Source organism: Onychostruthus taczanowskii, unplaced genomic scaffold (genome assembly GCF_017590055.1).
Source record: "Onychostruthus taczanowskii isolate IOZ18803 unplaced genomic scaffold, ASM1759005v1 scaffold39, whole genome shotgun sequence".
In the NCBI taxonomy this organism is placed as follows: domain Eukaryota; kingdom Metazoa; phylum Chordata; class Aves; order Passeriformes; family Passeridae; genus Onychostruthus; species Onychostruthus taczanowskii.
In genome coordinates this window covers 681,440-686,485 of record NW_024501348.1, presented here as the reverse complement: position 1 = coordinate 686,485, position 5,046 = coordinate 681,440, and the positions used below count along the sequence as shown (strand labels likewise).

General features: G+C 39.6%; 1 long non-coding RNA gene across 1 annotated transcript in view; it reads left to right on the top strand.

Annotated features, from left to right (window-relative positions):
- Positions 1-55: 55 nt before the first annotated feature.
- The window catches only part of LOC121340034, a 25,165-nt gene continuing 20,174 nt past the window's right edge, over positions 56-5,046 (top strand). The window contains exons 1-2 of the long non-coding RNA XR_005953251.1: positions 56-226; positions 3,519-3,670. This is a non-coding gene — a long non-coding RNA (uncharacterized LOC121340034). The remainder of the gene's footprint in view (positions 227-3,518; positions 3,671-5,046) is intronic.

Genomic DNA, 5,046 nt, shown 5'->3' with positions numbered 1-5,046 from the left:
CCTGCCTGCCTGCCTGCCCGACTACCACGCTCCGGCCCAGCGGCTCCCGCCGCCCCCGGTGGCCGTGGGCGCTTCCCGGCGGAGCGGCCGCGCCACCCCCGTGCCCGCTCCCGCGGGCGGCGGAGGCTGGGCTCAGCCGATCCACAACCCCCCCGTATCATTTCTCATCGCCCAGCGCCGAGCAGGCTGTTCCTGTAAAGTTGCAGGCGTCTCCTTAAAAATCCAGGTAAAAGATGCTGAGGAGCAGGATTAACAAATGCAGAGGAGCGCCAAGCCTCCTGCCAGGCAGGGACGTAAATACGGTATGCGCTTAGTGGTACTGCAGTCCTGGTGTACATAAAGGGAAAATTAAAATATTTCTAAGCGTGGCTTTACTACATAGAGTTGTTCCAGCTCATTTTTAAGGACCAAGACAAGGCGTTGTGTCTCCTCATTGTCCACACAGCTGATTTGGTAAGGAGGATCTTCCAAATAGGATGTAGTTGCAATGCTAAAGTTGCATAGTATGTGGCATTGGCAGCCATATCACTTCCAAACTGTAGTAGAATGACTCCTGATTCTGAGAAAGGCAAGGCCATAGATGATCGTTTCAGACCAAAGTCTACATGGTTCAGGGTAGCTAATGTAGTTTAAAGTAATTGTTTTAATATATTAGTATGTATTAGTGCCAAGCCTCACTATATCATATTAAATGGGTATAAAAGGATGCAAATTGACATGAAAGCTATCTTTTCTCACAAAGCATGGTGTCTGAAGGAAGAATCTTTCACAATCCCTATTCAAAGTGCATTTACCTGCTTGCCAGCAAACACATCTCTCTCTACATCAGATCACAACTGCACAAAGCGGACTCAGACCATTAAAGAAGCGAATAAGGAAGCTTCTTGTTCTCCCAAATGGTTCTCTAAGGCACACAGCTGATGGGATGACAGCAGAATGCTAGCAGCTACATCTAATCAAAGCGCTGATATTGCTTTGATTTTGGAGTTCAACTCTTGATTGAGTTCAGCAGCCCTGCACCCACAAGGCTATGGCTGGGAACTGCAAGGCAGAGGGAAAGCAATTCTTTCTGTCTTCTTTACAAAATTATTGACTGAGTAAAATTATTTCTTTATTCTTAAATTTTCTTTTACAAGTGGGTATGAGCTCTATTTTTGGGTTGCAGTTTGCCATCACAGTTAAGTTCGGTTCTCGTCACTGTTAAGTTCTGCTGCTCATTTTGAATGCAAAAGAAAAGACCTAAAGGAACCTGTGGGCTTTGTTTTTTGGGATGCACTCTGAACTCCTCTCATCTGAGATAGCCACAACTAATCTGCCCCGCAGTGGCTTCTGATTTGTCTTGCTGTGGTTGGATAAAGTTTTTAAAGGGTTTTTCTAGCATAGGGGAGACATGACATATTGATTCAATTTGAAAATCCTCAGATATTATCACTGCACTCCATCTTGTGGAAGAGACAACAACATGTTTTCAAATGATTCTGTAGTGGTTTGAGTAATTAAACCTAACAATGTTTAATTCATACTGCCAAAGCAAAGAACTACATATAGCAATGGATACGAGAAATTGCTTAAGTTTTAATTTGCCTAATTGTACCCAGTGGATTTCTGTAAATGTCCCTTGGTTTTAAATATGAGCTTCACATATTCTTTGTTTTGGAAAGGAGCTTTAGGAAAGCATTCAAAGAGCCTAATTTGAAAAGAGAAACTAAAGAAGAAAACAATCTGCTTTCTATGTGAGGCTGCCAAGGAGCACTCCAGATTTGGGAGAAATTTGGGGATGGTGATCCATTGGGAATATGTGGCTGGGGTAAAGACTGCTAAGTAAGATTGCTCTGTAGGGAACTTACTGGGTTTGGGGTTTGGTCTGTGTGGTTTTGGTGGTTTTTTATTACCCTTATATTAAGTACAATAATCCAGTTGTATCTGGACAGTGTTTTGAGGATCACTGTCTTACCAAAGAAAAAGAAAAGAAGTGATGATATCCACTCATGTATTTCTGAAACTGCCTTTCATGGCTTGTGACCTTTTGCCCCTTGATGTCTAGTGCTGCTTTGGGAAATCAAAATAGGTATTGAGGCAACAACTATGAACCATAGCAGGGGCGTAGTCATACATACCGGTGTCTGACCAGATTCAGAGAAAATTGAGAAACTTATCTGAATTCACAGCTATAAAAAGGTTAACCTTATAATAGTTGCCCTAGGACAAGCTTGAAGATAAAGCCATTTAACTTTAATGAATAACTTAAAATACAAAGGGCTAGTTATTCTAACTGTTCCTGGGGCGGAAGTAAAAAGGTTTTATTGAAAAAAGACTGTAGAAAAGCTTAGTCATTCAGACCCAAAGAAGCAGAGAAAAACAGGTCTTGCATGGGAAGGAGTTAGGAGAAAATTTTGTTGTACAAATGAGGATCCTCTGAATTACCTCACCCCAGAAGTAGGTTCCACAAGGAGGCTGAACTTAATTAGAAGCCATGAACTATGCTTTTCTTTTTCTTTTTCTTTTTTTTTTCCCCTAACTCTCCTATTTCTTGCAGTAGCAGTAATGAAGCACTGGCCTTTTCTGTATCATTTACCAGGGAGGGGGTTGGACAACAACTTGCTGAAGGCTGATGTGCTTTACTGCTCCAGACTGAGCTGTCTAGTAAGGTTGAATTGGTCTAACTAATACTTCAGTGCAAACACGACCTTGAAGGTGGAGTGTCTCTGTCTAGTATTCTAATAGTGGACACAGGTCTCATTAATTCCTGATATATACTAAAGGCAGGCAATCTTCATTGAATACAGTGTTTGTCAGCCTTTTCCAGACTCCTTGGTCATTTTCCTGAAGCAATGACTCACTACTCCATCACTGCACTACACTGATTACATTGAATTGTAACTATTATTGCAATGAAAGTAACATAATGTTTATGTTAATTCACTTTGTGCACAACTGCCAGAATTCTTGAAGCAGTCCTCAATTGAAGGAAACCTACATGAACATTCTGGCATTATTTAGACTCTTTCTGATTATACTTTTTGATGATTTAGGAAAAAACTTGGAGCAAATAACCAGACCTTTTTGTAAAACCATTAGTATTGTGTGAGGGGAAATGAAGACATTACTGCTCTTGAGTATCTACTCCAGTTCAGCCTCACAGATTTTTTTTTTTCTTACAGAACAGGCCAAGAGTAATCTTGGGGCAGGGGTAACAGGGAAAATCCCCAAATTGAAGTCTACTTTTTCAAAGCATTCAGCATGAATGATAAAACAATGCAGTTAGGTTTGGGGTTTTTTCTAACAGTAACAAGAAAACATGCAGATGAACAGAACAGAAGTCAGATGTTAAGAGAATTTATATTTGCATTTATTTTATTAAGCAGAGAGTTGTACGCAATCCCAATAGAGTCTTGAGTTTCAAAACTGCCTCTGAACTTTGTGCCCAGGAGAGAAGAGATTTCAAAATGTAGTTTCTGCTATGTGCAACATAAAAAACCCCTTATCATCCTTTTTGCCTACTTTTTTCTTTGTAATAGAATGAATCTGAAGACATGAAAAAACACAGTATAGTGTAACAAGGAAGAAACAGTACTGAGGTCTGACCTTGGTGGATTATTCATGTGCTTGAAGTTACACAAGTATTTTGTTCTGCTTACCACAGTGACTGGAGCAAAGGAAGAAAGACTGGGTGCGTAAGGATTATAGTGGAAAAACAGGCTGCTATTTTGAAATGGAAATTTATGACATTGACCTGAGCATTGGTGCAGAAGGCTGGTGAATTGGAGCTGAGTTTGAAATGTAGCACAGAAATGCTTTCACACCTTTTGTCTAGAAAAATTACATTCTCTAGAGCTGTGTTTGCAGTGGAGCACATATCAACTAATCATTTCCTCACAGCTTCGTTACTTTTTTCTATCCTGTTTTCACTCTGAGAGGAAGAGAGAAAGAGAAAGCACGCCAACAAATTTTTTTCTCATTACCAAGCAAATACGAGATAGTTTAGTATACAATTTCAGGTATTACCACACATTCAGTGTCTCTTGTCCTCTTTTGGCCATCTGACTGCTATTGAAGTAATTCCTCTTTTATTTCTTATAGCAAAGATGAAAAGATGGTCAACAAACCTCACAAATTCACCTGCCTCTCAAAGGCCTTTTGCTGCTCCAGTTGCTACTGTTTGCCTTTGAAGCAAGATAAACCAAAGCTCTATTGCATCTCTGCACCATCTACACAACACAAAAAGAATGTTTTGAGAAAATTCAGCTTTCATTTTCCAATCTACAAGACCCTGCAATGTTTGGACTGTAACTTAAGTAACTTAAATCCTTCAGTAATTATGATAATTTAAGGAGCTGGGGTAAGTGGAGGACATAGCACAGAATAGTCTCCAATGTGATATTTTGCTCTTAATTTTTTTGCTCAATTTTGAGAACCATGTATATTCATCCCATATCCTAGTTTTAAGAAAGGAATGAGACTCACAACATTTCTCTTCATTTGAACTCTCCCATAATAGAACCAGCAAGCTGCTTCTTGCAGTTAATATGCTGGATGGGAGGCTATATCCAGTATTACCGAAACTGATTAATTCTTTTTAATTTATTTCCTTTTGTTATGTCATCCAGGAACCAGGATGAGATCCAGCACACAACATTTCCTGAATTTTCTAGACAGAAACTATAAACTTCTTTGCCCCTCTCTGCCCTCCCTTCCTCCCAGTTCAGTGTTTCCCAAGCTGCCATGATTAGGGTGTAATAAAAGAAGTATAGTCTTTTCCCCATTCCAATTACATCTGTGCCTGGGTTTGGAAATTTGCTATTGTGTCATTTTCAGCCTAGATTTATACCTACTTCAGTTACTTGATATAATTTTCAGTAGGATCTCTGTGATACATATTGGTATCTCTGTTTCAAAACTTTTTTTTTTTGCTGATAACATAGGAGTTAATATTAGCAATGATAGTTTTCAGGAAATCCTTTGGGATCCTTACATTACAGTCTAGTGAAATTGGCTGGAATGATTTTGCAATGTCTTTGTGAAGGAAACTATCTACAGTGTAGTGTC